This window comes from Struthio camelus, chromosome 2 (assembly GCF_040807025.1).
Source record: "Struthio camelus isolate bStrCam1 chromosome 2, bStrCam1.hap1, whole genome shotgun sequence".
In the NCBI taxonomy this organism is placed as follows: Eukaryota; Metazoa; Chordata; class Aves; order Struthioniformes; family Struthionidae; genus Struthio; species Struthio camelus.
The window spans coordinates 93,287,864-93,306,284 of NC_090943.1; the positions used below are offsets into that span (position 1 = coordinate 93,287,864).

The 18,421-nt window shown below is 37.8% G+C and overlaps 1 long non-coding RNA gene across 13 annotated transcripts in view; it reads left to right on the forward strand.

Moving 5' to 3' along the window:
* LOC104145931 (uncharacterized) overlaps window positions 1–18,421 on the forward strand; it is a 96,081-nt gene that overhangs the window by 53,917 nt on the left and 23,743 nt on the right. For 9 of the 13 annotated variants that reach the window (XR_011139010.1, XR_011139011.1, XR_011139013.1 and 6 more), the window contains 3 exons: window positions 3,022–5,867; window positions 7,345–7,603; window positions 16,540–16,671. This is a non-coding gene — a long non-coding RNA (uncharacterized lncRNA). Of the gene's footprint in view, window positions 1–3,021; window positions 5,868–7,344; window positions 7,604–15,998; window positions 16,055–16,539; window positions 16,672–18,327; window positions 18,380–18,421 lie in introns of all 13 variants that reach the window. The other 4 variants (XR_011139009.1, XR_011139015.1, XR_011139006.1 and 1 more) reach the window with 4 other exon arrangements.

Genomic DNA, 18,421 nt, shown 5'->3' on the forward strand with positions numbered 1-18,421 from the left:
CTAAGGACAAGACAGTGTAATTGTATCATGTGTGTCCTGCCAGAAAAAGAAAGATATATATCCCACCAAGAGGCTCCTTAGTATTTGCCACTGGAAGTTTGGCAGCCATTTTAGTGTTAAACCATGACCCTTAGCTCCCTCTTCCCTCCACATTACTCCCACTCAAAAGGAAACATTTCCCTTTTACAGTAATCAGCATCTTCCTGTGGCAGACTTAGGATGGTATCAGTACATACTTCTTACAGTAGCCTTGAAAGCATGTAACAAGGTTGAAACTTTTTTTTTAAAGTGTCAAGAAATTCTGAAGAAAAATTCCACAGACAGCAGCAGTTTCCACAGTTCCTTGACCACCAGAACTGCCAGTTGCCCACAGACATAAATACAGTTTGCGCAAACAGGAGAGCATTACAGAAAAACAGATTGCACTTTTTGTGAAGTTCTAAAACCAAATTCAAATCTATAAAATTACAGTAGTCAGTAGTTTTTCTAATCACCCAAATATTAATAGCACAGTAAATTGGTAGCTTTTGCTGCTTTCTATGAGGGTATCCCTGGACAGCTACCAGAAAAAAAAAATTAATCTTCTGTATTATTGTTTTAGTCACAACTACTAAATAAATCACTAAATAGATGTAAATTGAACAGCATTCAGAAACCAGCCTGGAGCAAAAAAAGGTCTTTTAATATATTTTTTAACTTCTGTCTCTCAAGTGTCTATGCTTTTGCAATGAATAATGTGCCAAAGGATTTTTCAAATGCCAAATACTGCATACTAAACTATGCTCAATAGCCAAAGTGCCTCTGTGTTCACAGTTATGGGCTTTATCTCTGCTGTTGCTGGTTTTTTGGGTTTCCGTCATTGGAAGACTGGTAGATAAGAAGGCAAAATATGATGGACATTTTGAAGAAAGAAATAATGACTTCATCTTCCATAAATCGTGTAATGTAGAATGATGCAAGTGGTTCAGAAGAAAGAATGGAAGCGTTACCCTTTCTTATGCCATTTCTATCTTTGTATATGTGGTGAACAACCCTATGCTGTAGTAGGAGGTTGGGTGCACAAAGAAATAAATATTTCATCAGCTACAGTCTCAGGACATTTTTTTTTTTGTTTAAACCTCACTCCCGATTGACCTAGTCTGAGGGTGGCTGGGTGCAGGTTGCTGGAGGCTGTGTGCAGAGTGCCACTTGATCCTCTTGCCTTCTCAGAGAGCCTCACAGGGTTTGCAAAAGGAGTAGATTCTGGGACAGCTGATATTTTTGGAAGCATGCTCCCTGCTGATGGCTTTCTTTGGAGTTTCATGGTCTCCTCTCACCTTCAGGTGACCACGTGTACATCCATCATATGATAAAAAGGAGCCCTCTGCCGCCACACACACACGCACACACGCGTTGTGAGACAGTGGCACTTCCACTTGCATGACAGGAGTGGACTGAAGATGCATTCTGGGCCTCTGCTGGTGGCAGTGGTGGGGACATTTCTGTCACGATATCCACTCTGAAGTGCAAGGTATGCCCTTGTCATGGGCACTCGCCATGTGGCCTGCAGCACCTATATTTTGGCCACGTGATGAATGTGCATCCCACACAAAGCATGATGAGATGTGTTGTGATACACAGCCCAACAGGGTCTTCATTAAAGTTTATTCGGGAACCTCGGAGCTGTGCAAGGTTGCAATAAGCTTAATCTGAATACAGACTGCTTGCTTTCCCCTCTACACCTTACAAGGGAAGATAAAACAGAAAGTGATAGATACAAGCAAAGTGTTAAAATGATGGGGGGATAGTTTCCCCTCTTTGGAAATCTGCCTCCAAATGACAAGCTGCCTGTAAATCTTTTGCCACACTTTTTACTTCCTCTAGTTGTCTATCTCCAATGCAAAGAGAGAAAGATTTATGTGGTTCTTAAAGTGAACCTAGATAAATTTCTTTAAACTGAGTGACCTTTGACCCTACCTAGTCTTATCCCTCCCCTTTTCACTCAAAGCCAAATTCCTCTTGACTTGAATGGGAGCAGGATCAACTCCTCAGTTAATTATGTCTGTTAATATTATGTGACATATTAGATTGCAAGTAAAATGCATGAAGATCAAAAAGGAGCTAGTCAGCACTGGGAAAGGAAAAGGCACTGACGTGTAGAAATCGGTGTGACTGGAGCATCCCCCTCATTTGTGCTCAGGCTCGGAAAGCGTGGGAGGAGGTGATTTCTCAGAAGTGATGCTATGCAGATCCCTTTCCCTACATCCTCCATTCACACGGATTCAGTAAAAGGACTTGTACTGGGCTTCAGTATGGCCTCTTGGACTACCGTGCACTCCTTGCCAAGGGAGCTAACAGCTACAGCTTGGAGTGTATAGGAGATATCATCCAAGTTTCAGCAATATGAGCCAAAGATAATAAACAGAGCAGAATATTTGTAGGGTACTGTGTCACTGGTGCTCTGATTGGAATCATAACTAGAAAAGAAAGAAGGCAACTGATGAACAAACTCATTTTAAACCCATAGCATTCTTGGAAAATTCAGATATTAGGGAGAAAAAAAAACTCTTGCTGTCATCAGAATTATTCCTCTGTAATTTTTTAAAACACTTAATTATATTTGGAAGAAAATTATGCATGCAGATAAAATTTCAGAATTTGCTCAACTCTGGTACTACGGATCATTGATCTACATGGGATGGACCCTAACTTATCAGCCTTATTTATTTATTTATCTGAAAGCAAAGGGTTAACTTCTTTTATTCAATCTTATTTCTTCCCGTTTTGTGGTCATTCATACATACACAAATCAGGAATTTTGTGAGGGAGACTAGGAGCCAGAAAAGTTAGCTCTGATCCGCTTTGAGGCTCTTGCACTTCTGTTAGGACTGGCGTTTGTACTACTCAAAAGGATTCAATTTTTTTATTCTATAACTAACGAGTGAAATCATAAGCATGTCAGAATGGTATATCAACAAATTTGGGGTAACTAGTGAATAATTCAGTGCTGTTGCACTTTATTAACTGTTCACTTCACTATAGGTGACAACCACGGAGTCCGAGAATGCAAGAACATGTCTTCTACTGCCAAGGACCAGCTGACACCCACGGAGTCGCAAAATGGGAACGGCTGTGTGCACCAAAAGGGAGGAAGTATATAAAAAGATTTTTGTTTTCAGTCACTCTGTGACCTAAGTAACGTCCTAGTTTAAACATTAAACTCAAGGTCATTAACTTGTCACAGTGATTTCTGATTTCAAACATTATAGCAAAATAAGAGTTAAGAAGGCATGAAAAGGCTCATTAATTGATATGATAAAGCTTGCTGAAATGTAACCCTTTATATACTTCATATATATGTAGAGACAATGATTTTAAAGTTACAAAACTTCAAAAATATATGCATTGTTTAAGTCAGTACGTGTTTCACATGTCATACATTAAAGGTGAAACCATATAAAAAATGCTAGGTACTACTTTTGCACTTCCAAAAAAACAGACTATCAAGGGTTTGATTTCTCTTATGCTGAAAATAAAGTTAATTTGTGAAACTGTAATCCGAATTCAGAAAATGTTGGAAATAAAAGCAGTTTCATATTACTCATTCAGTCACAGGCTGATGTTTGTAGCAAATGATTTACACGAGAAAATTGACCATGTCTCATGCATCACTATTAATTTTTACACTTTAAAACAGGCACAATTTAAACCGAGGCCAATATACCCTCTTGACATTGTTGGTATCTTACTGCCAATCTCAGTGTTTTAAAGTAGGTGAAATTACTTCATTTCATTTTCATTAAAAATCTGAATGCAGCATTATTCCAGAGCTAGTAAAACTTATTCTAAATGTTTATGAAAAATATTAATTTACATTTTCTGTGAGGGATTAGCCTCTTCTTAGAACTGAATGTGGTTATTTTTTTCCACCTTAGTACAGACACTTTCGACCAGCTTCCTTCATTGGTGTTTGTGATATACTAATCACAGAATATATGAAATATGTTATATTTAAGGGGAAATGACTGAGAGCAAAAAGCCAGCGTTTATCATAACTTGTTCTCTTCAGTTAGAATAGTCCAGCACAATGGCACTTGGTTTTGAAAACTGGAGATTGTCAAAATAGATAGCTACAGTATTGGTCTTGTTAGCCCCTTTTACTCTGCCAGTAATTACCCTTTTTGTCCCAGAGTAGTGAAGGTTTTGTTTAGAAATATCTGCATTCCAAGTGAATCATGCACCTTTGTTTCAAATTGCCTGTAGGACGACAGTATCCCAAAGCAGTGGGCAGCCTATACCTTAGCTGCTTGAGAATGAGATGATAACTCTTCGGATGGTTGTGCCTTGAGTTTGACCGCTCCTTACATACATTAACAGTGTAGGACAGAATCTTGAAATTCTCTCCTACTCATTAATGCTCTTATACTAATCTTTCACAACTAGACATTGTATCTACGTTACAATCTGACCTTTAATTGGATTTTATTAACTTGCGGCTATTGTTTAAGCAGGAACAATGATACTGGATCTGAAAAAAAATATAGGAAACAAGCAAATTATCAAGATTTTTCTCTCATACTGGTGAATGATTTGAAGAGGTGGAAAGCCTTAAGTATTTAGCAAATTGCTTGATTGTCTTCTGTAGGTTAAAGTTTATAGTGAGCGAATGCTTAAAAAACGAAAATAGCCTTTCTGAAAGTTAGGAAGCCAGCACACAGATATCTCTTCATTACTTCTCATTGCTTGTATAAAGATAGCCAAATATTTATTTCGGACACATTGTGTCATCTGAATATTAGGTCTTCAGCTATTTGGGCTATGACAACTGAGTCCTACTATATTCTGGTTGGGTGATGGAGGACATTCTTTTTCTACTTATAAAGAAGTAGGAGGTCAGCATTGTAAACAATAGGCAGAATTTCCATTAATAATAAATGTACGATCACATGCCAATGCAAACTCACATGTCCTTTTCTGCTAGTACATCCACTGATGTTTCTGTTTAATAGAACAGAAGTTACAAAATGGTACATTTCAGGAATATAAAGATTTCAGATAAGTCTATGTCAGACCAAAATAAATTTCTTTTCCTTTGAGTGTAGCAAGGGCTTGATTTCACCCACAGGATTTAGGTATCTCTTCCTTTGGGTAAAAAATTTCCAAAAAGCTGATGATGATTTGTTATCCAATGGGTGCAGTTGTCCCACGTTATCCAGTTATCCCTTGTTATCCAACAGAGGAAGATGGCTAATAGAAAACAAAATACTAATGGTGAAGGAGGTATGGATTTGCTTTATTATGTTATCGTATTATTTTGATCCAAATATTTTCATTTTATTACGAGTAAAATTTGTATGCCAGATTGCTTTGTTTCATTTGTGTGTATGCAGGCTAAATAAACTGGTAGATAACTACTGGTTTATTATAGTCTATTTAAGATAGGCTGAAATGGAAAATAATTCTTTTTTTTCACATTTCATTTGAATCTCAAAAGAATATCTGTATCTCTAGTACTGATAACTAAAACTATTCAACATCAGAAATAATGTACATTGAGAAATTTACATATTCGTTATTAACTACAGAGGAAAAATATTTAAAAATTAAAATAAGCTGATGGTAATGTATTGCACCCTAATAAATGGCGCCTACCTTCCACATTTAAGTGACCGAGACCAGGAAAGCACTGGAATGTGCCTAAAATTAAGCTAGAAGTAAACTAGATCTCCATAACCTCCATAATTGAACTGCAGCCTTACAGGAGCAATCAGATGTTTCTTAATGCTTTTCAGAATTCCTCATTAAACCAGAGAATCTCACTGTGATATAAACCAGCAAACTGTCTCTTCAGCAGAAATCTTTTTCAGTGGTAAAGCCATTTATTGAATGTAAGTATTTCAGATGTTCATTAGCTTTATTGTATCTTCCTGTTTATAATTTTACTAAGTTTGCAGAGTTCGAAATGAAAACTACATTTTGTGTCATGTTACCAGCAGTTTTATGCACAAACACAGTGAATTAACTGTTTTGCTGTAAATCAGTTTAAAGGTTTTCACTGTAAATGTAATTGGTAATTTTTTAGTGGTAACTAACACTTTATAATACAGTATTTCTATATATAGCAAACAGTTCAAGGGACTTAATTACACAGTGACAGAGACTGTTATGTTCTCCCTATGTAATTTTAAAAATTGTTTTTAACAATAAGGAGCAATTGAAATTTGTCAATTTAGGAGTGACAAAAATGTTTTTGACTGTAAATGCGGTACTTAAATTGTTGTTTTACCAGTAGACTTGTCACCGTGATGTAGCTGGATGTCATAAAAACAGTTTAAAACTGCAAATTTAACTGTTAAATCTAATAGCAAGACTCTCATTGGCTAGTACTTGTTTAAATGCAGGAATTAAAAATCAGAGGAAGAAATAAAAAATCGGCATTTAAGTTGTACTCTAGGGATTGCTTTAAGTGTATAGCAATTAACACCATTGAAAGTACTGCCATGAAAATGATATGCTTACATCAGAGATTAATTTAAAATAAATTCCTAATATTTGGGACCCAACACAGAGAGAAGCAGAGCATCGACTTGTGCCTAAAAATGAGACTACAGTTAAAACCACATTTGTTAAGAGATGTATCTCCCCACTGTTACAAGCAAGACAATGATTTTGATATGCAAAGAATTATTCTCTTACATGTGTAAAACCTTGAATTGCAACTGAAATGTAAGCAGGAAAAGCATGCAGGCTGCTGCTACACAAGTAATAAAAAACTGGCCTTAACTTTCTTTTTGGACCTCTCATATCCAACAGCGCTCCAAGTGCTATGGCACTTTACACTACATTGATGTTCAGGCAAGCCATGAACCATGGACATATGTTTAAACCTGTTATGGCTCATCAGCGTCAAATATCAGACTTGGGAGGCTTAGGTAAACTTGGGCTTCCAAGCACAGGAAAAATGTCTATGGGTTTCATGGCTGGGAAAATCCCTATTGCTTCATAAGGAAAAGTTATGATTGCTGATGGTGCACAAAACTGCTCAGCTGGTTCCCTAGCTTCTCACACTGTAAACCATAGTGCAACTGTGTTCATTAGAAATGCAGCAGGGAGAAGCGTAAATGAAAACATGCAGTACAAAATGTATTCAAGTGGTTGCCAACTGAATGGTGGAAAAACGAAAACACTATTTCAACTGGTGGAAGCACTGAAGAAAGGCAGTGCTAAAAAACACCAACTGTTTGTGTCCCTGCTCCCATAGAAATCCAGTACTGCAACTCTATTTCTACACACTGCATTATTCTGATTATTTGTAGAGACAAAGGAGAGTCCTTCTAACCTGCAAGCATTATCATTACTTTCTAGCTGCCTCTCCATCTGGGTCAATGCAACCATCCAGTTTCACTAAGAGGAGCAGCTTTCCAAGGAGATAATCTGCACTCGAGGTCCTGGAGCTCCTAAAAGGTCTCAGTTCTTCCTCCAACATTTCGCAGAGCTAAGGAGAGCTGCACCCTGAGCGCATGTTGCTTCCAGGGCACCCTGCCGCTCTCCAGTCTGCTTGGCATGCCCCGGGGAAGAGCAATCTACAGAAAAGAGAGCAGAAGTTACAGTGCTGCAACCACAGGTAACTCTCTGCAGCGCCATGTTACCACAGCTGTGCCCCCCGGCATGAGAGGAAGGGAGAGGAGCTGCAGGAGGGCACTAGGAGGAGGATGAGAGAGGGGCAGAGGTGGGATCTGAGGAGAATCCTTAGGGAAAGGCAATCCGGGAGACGTACAGGGAATACACTCACTGAAAATCTGCATCACTTGTCAGATCTGCTTCTTTTACCCCAGTCTTTCGAACACCTACCTTATCCCCGTCTGTGTCACTCTGTGGTAAGTGAAATGGTACGTGTCTGTGCTGTGTGTATGACAAGGTGCCCTATCATGAACAGAGGACCTAAGAGGCTGCTGAAATACTTATAACCTATTTTCCTGAACAGCAGAGATTAAATTGTGTAATAGCAGAGAGGAAGAATTCAACCCACTACTCTGGCTTATCAGTTTTTATTATTAATACGTGCCTATGCAGAAAGGGAATATAGCAACTGCGTTGCCATTTTTGTCTGACTAAGTTGTGTAGGAACTGATCTGGTCTATGTTAAGAGAATGGACCACAGCCATGAAGTTTGGATACTGCAAGAGCAATTTCTTCAAATATAGGGTTAAACCGAGGGTTATGCTAGCCTCCGCTCTCTTAACTGAACACTAAAAAATGTCTAAGGGCCAAAATTCGCTGCCAACTACACATAAACAACTCCAACTGACTTCAATAGGAGTTTCCTGTGTGTATCCAGGAGCAGATTTTAGAGCTAAGAGTATGCATCAAAGTCTAAATAGCAAATGTTAGTGAATTGACATTCTGTTTATTCATTATTTTCAAGGTGTCGATAGAGGTTTCTCTGTCTAATATAAAATGATTTGGCTGTCACATTTTTAATGAAGGCTTTTAATTACTCTTGATATACAGTATTGTACTGGTTGTTTTGCACAGTTGCTTTTGTGCATTTAGCCAAAGCTCTGTCTATAAGAAAACCTGCCTGCATCAGGTTTTTGGTCAAAAACAGTCTTTGTCACTGCTTTGTACCAATGATGTTTTCAGCTTGCAGCAGAAAACAAAAGGGCAGACCTATATTTGACTTAGAATATAAATAGTCTTAAGAGGAAAAATGGAGTGTGTTGTAATTGAAGATACATCTTTGGTTGCCCTTTTAATAACAGTAAATGTGATCATACTGAGGGCTGAAAAGAGTCACTAGCTATAAGTTAATTTCTTGTGGGAGGGGGCAGTTTTAAGAAAGCATAAGTAAATGAGCTAAGTTTTGTAACGAAAAGAGGGGCCTCTACTATGCAGGGTGTCTTTGGAATGGTGGGTCTGGGTCAGCTTTTTTTCTTAAAAGCCCAGAGCTTGATTCCCAAAGAAACCAAGGAATGCAGGCTGACAACCTGAGGTGGGGAGGGCCTACCTTGTTTTCAGCTCTCACCCAACATGGTTCCCATCACTCCAAGGGCAGACCCAGGAGCCCTCAGGTTAGTATAGGCCTTCTTTGCACACTTCACCTGGCTCTCAGCTGGACTGGATACAGACGTTTTCAGAAAGACTTCCAAGTACGTGAGGCATTTACATATGCACAAAAGCCTATAATGTCCAGATAATGATTTGCAGACTTGTGGAGTAAACTGCATTTATGGGTATTTCATTTCTAACTGTTAATGTTTAAGCAGGAAGTGGCAGAGACAGGACAGACTAGAGGAATGTATTGGCCACATGGAGAGAGGCACTGAGGACATGAGCATCCCTTTTGCCCTCACCTAGGGTTACACAGAAAGGCTCCTACTTCCTACACCTCCATACTTTTAAGGGCTCCATACTTTATGAATCAGGTCCAAATGAATTAAGCTACATCTTCATTCACCGAACCAGATCATAAATAGTGTCCGTCTCTCAGTCTGATTTGTAAACTCCACGTGCCACTAGCAGTCAAATAGTTTTTGAAAATGAAAATAATAGCTATGTGAATGAATCTATGCATGTATTATAGAGGGAAACTGAAGCTGCAATCAAAATACGGGCACTAGAAAGCAACTTGACACTTGCATTGGTGACAAATTTCATAGAGCCTAGATAATGAACCTCAAATATTAATCAGCTGTTATGTTTCAAATTCTAGTGCTCTTTAATTGCCTTAATACAGAAAGTCTCCTGCTTTGGTATTGTGGAAGGCCTCACATGTAACAAAAATAAACACATTAAATAAATAAATAAATAAACCCAATCTCCTAGGTACTAATTTGCCATGGATTGTATTTAAGTCCTCATCCATTATGTGAATTAGAAGTGAAACAAACACTGGCATCAATACTCTATTGCAGCCAGACCAGCCTGAGATCCAAGTGAGTGTGTGTCCTGGACAGTTTGTATTGATGCTGTCCTGAGTATCACGCTCATCAATAATGGAAATAATTGCATTTTAATAATTAAAAAACCCCCATCATTTTCACAGAGGTAGAAATGATGACTTTGTTCCCTCCATGCAGTTTATCTACCTTCTAATGACAGAACTGATTCACCAAGCAGCTCATTTATGAACGCACACATGCACACAAAGAAATCTGCCTTTATTCAGGTGAAAGAGTATCAAATATACGCTGTACTCAGAAGCTTGAATTAAAGGTGAAGTGTATGGAGGAAGAGCAGCCACTTCCCTCTTGGCCCCTTTTCTATTACTGTCCTAATAAAGGGGCCAAAAAAAGTCATGTGAAAATTGTCATTCTGAATACTTTTCGCTGAACTTTTTGGACTAACTCCACATTTTTATGGCACTAAAAACCTCTATTGACTGAAATAAGGATGATTGATAGTGCAATAAAGTCTTGTTTGGTTACAGACTGAGTCTGTACAGCACTTTAATGTGGATCCGGAGAAAAAATTTTCTTTCTTATTTCTCATGTCACATGTTCTCTCTGTGCAGAATGATCTTGAACTTATTAGTTAGGTCTGCCTTGTGTAAAGCTAACTAAATCATGATATAAACATGGCCTTAATAGCCCCAAGTCATCTTCGCACTGTTTTCTTTCCTGGTAATCAGATGTTTGGGGTGTTTTGCCCAGATTGTGGCCTATCTGGGATTTTGCAGATTAACAATAATGTCTTACTGACATATCCAAATGTCTTGGAGATGCAAAGTCCTGAAAGTAGAAAATAAACAAACAGACTAATAAAAAGGAAGTAAAGGCATCATAAAATTCACTTTGCTCTCTGGAGAATTTCTTATATTGGCTTAGTAAATGTGCAGTGAGCGATAAGTGGATTACCTGGCCTCTGCAGTAGCCAGTATAGTTTAGATTCTTACTAGCTTGCTTTCTTCCTTTTAACTACAGTCCTAGTTCAAACTTACGTGATTAAGATAATACTCAACCAAAAACTACAAAAAAAAAAAAAACAGAATAAACCAGATACCAACTTTAGAAGCTTAAGGCTCTCTCTTCATGTTTTCCAGCACCTGAACTAAAGCCCAGTAAAAACTGTTTTAAAAAGGTACAGTAAAATTTCTCACTGAAAGGGTAGTTTTTGAGTTGTCTGTCACATTTTCAGCTACTTGAAGAAAAATATATATTTTATAAAACATATATAAACTATCTTCTTTGAAAACCAAACATCTGACAGCTCTGTCTTAAAGATAACTTAATTCTTATTGCCTGCAACAATAAAGTCAAAAAGCAAACACACTAGCTTCAGCAAAGTGAAATGAACTACACACACACCTAAAACTAAGCAGATACATTAATGCTTTGCCACCTTGGGCTTTTAAAAACATATACCTCTGGACGAGCATTTATTTGTAGTTTTATATTTACCTATGTCACAATGATATACTTAATTAAAGAAACCATCAACTATATCTGGAAAAAAAATTAGATTTTGCCTTTATATCAGAAACTTTTTTTATTAAATGCAAAAGCAAAATCTAGATGAATAAATCTTACTAACTGATGCTGTGGCTTTATAATCTGTACTAAAATTTCAAGTAGGCGATTAAGAATGTAAGTCCTTGTTGAGAATAGAATTAGGAGTACCTGATATCGTTATAAATATTCACTCACAAGCCAAGGATATTCACTCACTGAGCAAAGGATATCCTTTCATTATGCCAAAATGAACAACCTAACCTCTTTTCTGTTTCCTTACACTCTATTTTTAGTTTTGTTTCAAATTTATTTCTTTCCTTAAAGCTACTTAGCAGATTAATTCACCAGAAATAACTGCCTTATTGTTGATTATATAAATGATTCAGGATGTTTGACATATTTAATTTGAATGAATGGCACAAATTTCAGCCCAGCCCAGTGCTTTGCTAGTCCGTACGCACCAGAATCGCCTCTTGGATCATTAAAAGTTCAGTTAATTCACTAACTCTCTGCACTTAGGAGTTTTACTACAATGATTAGGTTTTCAAGGACAGCAGCAGACCCTTCCCTCTAGGTCCGGCTTCTCTTTCAGAGTGTAGTGAAAGTGAACAAATACAGAAAAAAAAATGAAAATACCTGAAGAGAATAAAGAACAAGGGTGATGGGGTAAGATGGATTACTGGAATTTTCCACCAATCACTGAACAACACATTGGCTAAAACATTGATTGATGAAGTATTTAAGTCGTCAATCTCACATCACAAGCCTTTTTACAAATGGCTGCAGAAAGGGGCTGACATCGAGGTGGTATCAATGGAAGTTGGCTTTGCTACAAAATATAAGAAAGACCTCTAGTCCACAATTTGCTCTCTTGCAAGACGTTCAATAACCGCTTTCGACGGCCACTTTGCCAGCAAATGTTTCACTTAAGATGTCGGTATTCTTTACTCAGGACTGCCGTCCACCTCTAAATTTATAGGTCTTTACTATGGGAAGATTTACTTCCCCTTAGTTTTCGGTCAGATTATTTTTCCCCCATGCAGATTGCTTTTCAGTTTGCATGGAGGTTTTTTTGGAGTGGGTACTTTTTTCTTTTTTTCCCCTTTCTTAAAAAGAATTACAACCAGTTGTTGTCTCTTCAGATATGTTTTAAAACAGTAAATCAGTCATTGCCAGAAATCTGTGTTTGATTGAGAAATCAGCTTGTTCTAGCTTTTTATTTCCTTCCCCTCTTTCACTTTTCTTGTTCATCGACATTAACCTAAAAATAAATGACTACACAGGACTTGAGCTTAGTATGTGTAGAAGCAGTTGCTGCAGAGACGGGTCACCTCTTGGTTACCATCAGCATTGTGCCATTTGTTCTCTGAAGACCCTTCTTCTTTCCCGGGAATATGACAAACGCAAGGGGCAGTTCATATCGAGAGAAAGACAGCCAAGCAATTCAGATTCCATGGGGGGATGGGGGGAGAAGCCAACAAAAGAACGTATATATCCCAGCATGAAAGAGCATCTTGATTTCAAGTTTTCTTTCAGGAGTCGTTAATATTTTATGAGACCACACAGAGTGTTCCTCCAGTGACATTTTTCTAAATAATGTAATGTGCAGTAAAGTTATCAGACAAAGGGGAGGAGGAGGGAAACAGCCTTGTTTAGGTCAAAAAAAGAAATGCACTTGAATTCAAGTGTTCTGAAGGTTGGCTAGTGCCTGACTCCAGAGCCCCAAACTTTTGTAGGGTCAACACTTACCAGGGTGCCCATGAATAAGGGAGATACCTTAGGGTTTTTTCTTTCATTTTTCTTTCTTTTTTTTTTTTTCCTGAGCCGAACGTATGTGCTGCAGGCTCACTCAGCTCCCTTTTTTTGCATCAATAAAAACTGATGGAACAGGGAATGTCTACAGAAAATCATACAGAAGTAAGACTGGCAAAAGCACAGGAATTCCTATTTTGTCCGCAGGCAGCAAATTCTTCCTTCCTGGCCCCATGGTATTTGGGAGCTTTTCTTGAAAGCAAACGTCAGTCTGAAGATGTGGAGCCAAACACCCTCAGAGTTTAAGGAAGTCCTTTGGTAGCTTACAGAGCAGCTCCATGGGCTTGCAGATCTTCCAACACTGTAGCCGTAGAGAGCTCAGCAACCCTGCTATGGACCAAATCAAACCTCCAAATCTTCTGCTTTATAATACTTTAGATGGAAGTCCAGACTTAGAAGACCACTCCAGTTTTGAGCTGCTGGATCACACATTACAGCCTACTTAGGGCCTTTCACTTTGAAGCAGGTATAGGTTTTCACTATGGCTTAATAAGCTTCCATTCCTCAGGTAAGCCATTGTACTTTGCAAAAGCAACAGGATAAAAGCATTCATGTGCAAGTTCAGCTGACAGGTTAGTAATTTAATAATTTGCAATTACTCTAGCTATGGCAGTTTATGTTGATCAGAGGTCTTGTTAACTTACCACAATCTCTTAGAATCTTCCATTTTAGAAGAACAAAATGAAATACTCTGCTTTTTTCTATTATGAATGTTACAGTACCATCGCCAATGCTCTTTCTGGAACTGTCCTTCCCAAAACCTGTGTTTAAAGCTATAGGGAAGTCTTGGCACAAGCTTTTTGAAATCAATGTATTCTATGAGGTACTATTATGTTGTATGTGGATCAGCTTAGTGCTAATTACTATTTAGTAATGGTTCAGACAGATTTCTCTTAGAATGAACTAACTAGGGAAGTGAAGAAGTAACCATCAAAAAACAAACTTGTGTAACACAAGATTGAAAAATTATACTTACTTTTACTTTAAATATACAAAGTACCTAACTGGCATCAAATTGCAACAGATAAAATCACTCAGCAACACGCTGCACATGCTTTCCTCCTCTTGAATTATTTAGACAGATGCAAGTTAGTGGTCACCTTTATTATACTAATATACTGTATGGGACTGAAGTGGATATAACATACTGTAGTAGTAATGTGTGGAATGAATTAGACAACTTGTACAAAGCAGCAACTAAATTTATTGTATTAAATAAGAATCCAGCTCACCACTGCAGTTTATATGAGCAGTTAAAATGGTTTGCCTCTTTCCGTTACATGACAATGTAATCAATGAAATAAATTACTGGCTGGCAGAAATCCTACATTTGAAATATCTCACATGTTTCATATGGCACAGCAGAAATCTTCGCAGGGAAATAGAAAGCCCAAGAAGTTGGTAAAATAGATTTGTATAAATGCTGTTGCTGAGAATTGCATCCAAGTTAGCAGTTAAATTGTGCAAGCCCTGATTATTCAGAAAGACAAAAACATGTAATCTGATCTTAAGGTATGCAGTGATATTGCATCAGATATAGCAATTACGTAATTACACTGCAGTCCTCCAAACACTTATGCATGTGTATCCTCAGCCCTACTAATAGGAGTAATTCCTTGATTTCACTGATTTTGCTACTCATGGAAGTAAAATTAAGACATACTTATACATTTACACAGTCTGAGTTCTGTAACTCTTACAGACGTCTGTTCATGAAAGGCTGCTTTATCTGTACTTTTTTTTTTATATGTGTTCATAAATAACATGAAAATGTGTGGTTATTGAGGTAGCTGTTGAATTGAAAGTGAGGATAGGAAAACGTTAGGGAGGGAAATCCTGGATCAATTAAAGTCAATGGGAATTTTGCCATGATTTTACCCTAAGGTTCAAAAACAGAAGAAATGCACCAGGTCAGATGTTTCTAGTAATTTATTCAATATACCATGACAAATATTTTTTTAATGTGATAAGATAAATGTACAAGACTATTTAACTAGTAAGATTATCTAATGATGTTTTCTGATAGTTTTTCCCTCCTGTTCAGGGCTTACCTGTCTGTTTGTCATAGACAAGGATATTTTATCTTTTTATGTTGCTAATTATCTCGTTCTCCGTGGGCGATTTTATTCCAAGAACAAAATACTTCCCTTTATCACACTCACACATGGTTTCTCCTGCACCTTCCTTTCCTATTAGGAAGTAGATCCTTCTCATGAATTTGTTCCACTGTACTCTTTGCTTCAGTGCCTTAAACACACTTCTGACTGGCTGCTTTTTGGTCATTATCCTAGCCCTTTTGCTAGGATAATGTTCCTAATCCTACCTTGATAGCTGTTCCATTATTTTAACATACAGTTAGCCTGCTGTGGTGTTGCCCAGACCCATTTATATTCATCCATCACCAATGTCATTTCTAACATTGTTTTAACAGTGAATGTTGCAGCTTTCTACCTGAGCACTCTCTTCAGGTACTGCTGCCATTTACTTCCCCACGCTGCTAATTTGTGCACATTAATTGGCTCAGCATCACTCCCCATAGTGCCTGTGTGGCCTGGAAAATATTGAATGGCTGCTTGGCCAGAAGTAGGGAGGTTTTTTAAAAATCATTTTCACTAATTTTCTACCCCTATTGCTACTCAATAGTAGTGATGCAATAAATAAATATATTGAATCAGAACTTCACTTTACTGGGTCTTAATTGGTGTATCTTGAGTGAATCTATGCCAATGTATAATGAATCTATATTGTTTTTCATAGATCTTATCCAGCCCGCTGTATCTGGCCTTTAAACTGTTACAGAGTTACACAGCAAGGTGGAGTAGATTGTGTGTCTGGTTTATGTAACCGTGGTTTTGTTTAGTTGTCATGTTAAAAATAATGAATTAGGTATAATAAAAGCTAGTTTTCTTTTATACAGTTTAGAGTAAGCAACTTTGAACTCAGAAAGGGTCATTATGATAGCCTAATCTAACCACTTTATTTGTATAAAATAGGCCAGCCAATTTCTAATGTGAGAGGACACCTGCTTAAGAAAGGGGCTGGGGAGGAAAGGTAATCTTGTCTATCTGTTTGTTGCATACCTTTGGAATTACTTTCAGATAAAACTTTTGCATTAAAGCTGACAAGGTCATTAAAAATAGAGATAGGTCCCAGTAAGAGGGACATACATAAGTAGCAATGAAGTCTTTCCTTGCATAGGAATTTCAAATATCTGTGAAATTAGAGTATTTTAATATTCTGTGCATTTTTCTTCCCTAAAATGAACCTGATGACGCTTTTACCTACCTCTTCCAAAAAGCAGTTCTGCATTTTGCCCTAACAAGTGAAGTAAGACCCAAATCCCACCTCCTTCTTCAAACTGATGTCTTTTAGTAGGAATTATGAAGACAGCTCATCTGTAACGAGATAATAAAGATCAGTGGAGTAATGGGTAAGTAGTTAAGAGTTTTCTTTATGCTCTTAATGTCAAGGATTGCGTTTATTAGATTGCATGAACATAAGCTGCTAGCCAGTTAAGACCACGTCCTGATAGTTGAGCGCATAGTCCTGCAGATGAGATGTCCAGCTAGTTAAAGAAAAGTAATTCATATCATGTGGACTAGCACTTACCCCTGCTCAAACGAGATTCCTTTGTGAAGAAACAGAAGTGCATTTTTCAAAGTGACACAAATGGGATTTGAACTAGGATTTGCCTATTTGAAGAAGTGTGGGAAAAGCTAAATTGTGAATTAAAGCATGGTGGATACTTCTTTGTGTATGGACATTCCTATTCCATATTAAAAAGTGCTTTTTGTGCTTAATTCTGAACTAACTTCCTTTCATGGATAAACCTTACCTTTTGATAATCTAACTTAAAACACAACAGCTAAAATTTTCAAGATGACCTAAAACCTAATTTCAAAAGTGCAAGCAGCACTTTAAATGACATATTTTAGTGTCTATCCTTTCCGTGAGAAATTAATGGAAGTTACTCATGCAAATACAGCAAGTCTGCTTGCTCGTGTCTATCTTAAGGTGCATCTCAGTTCTGAAAAGAGTTAGTGTAAAAAGTTCCTTCCTTCCTTCCCTTTCTCTGTGGGACACATTTACTAATCCTGTGAACAGGCATATGTTTTTATTGCTTCTCGACTTTCCTGGTCTTGCAGAGCAAATATTATGGAGGACATAAACTGAATTACAGCCTCTCTGGCACACCATCTTGCACTTTCACTAAGCTTCGGTCCAGTCCGAGGAATCTCTGTGACCATTAAAGCCTATAGGTGTGACCTGGAGACATCAATGCAAAGATGGGCACATCATGGAGGCCCTATCCTGGACAGCAAGCAGCCAGTTCCATGTCTGCTCTGAGCAGCCTGGGGATGCTGAGAGAAAGAGGGAATAGTACATTCACCTAACCAACCCATATTAAATTACCTGCAGAAATGATAAGAAAACTTATAAAACTGCGAACAAATGATCCAGCTATCAATGAAATGCAATACATATGGAATCCTGTAATGCCACCAATAAAGTCTCTTTTCAGAAGTGAGCTGCATTTCAAGGTAAGGGGTAGATTTTATATTGAAAGTGAGGCCACGGAGTGTCTTATATTTTCTTTTTCCCTTCCAAATTGAAATAGGTCTCAGCTCTCTCATTCAGATGGGTCAAAACTCCCAATACACAGTTGTGCCCGGGAGATAATAGGTTAAGATTTTAATCCAGAGTCTACTTCTGTTTCAGAGGAATACTACCTTGTACAGATCAGAACCAGTAACTCTTCCAGATAAAAAAGCTAAGGCTGCTTACATTAAGTCATTAAGAAGGTGCAAAGAAGGATAGTTTTTTCTCTACAGTAGAGAAGGTGAATGAATGAGACTGCCCTTCAGTTCCTTAAAAACGCAGTAGGAGGGAAAGAGCTATCTTTATTCAGGAACACCTTTCTCACCTTCTTCTATCAACTCTGCCTCTTACTATATCCTACATGTCCCTGAGCTTTCTGTTGAAATCGGAGAAGGTGCACATGGTTTTGTAAAAGCAAAAAGTGGGGAATTTGCATGCACTTGTGCCTAAAGATCACTGTCAGCGCAAAAGAATCCCTTTTTTTCAGCCCAGCAAATTTCAAAGAAGCATTTGAAGAGAAAGCAAAGTGACCACAAGAGGTAAGAGGATCCAGTTCCCGATGGATGTCTGACTAAAGTTTA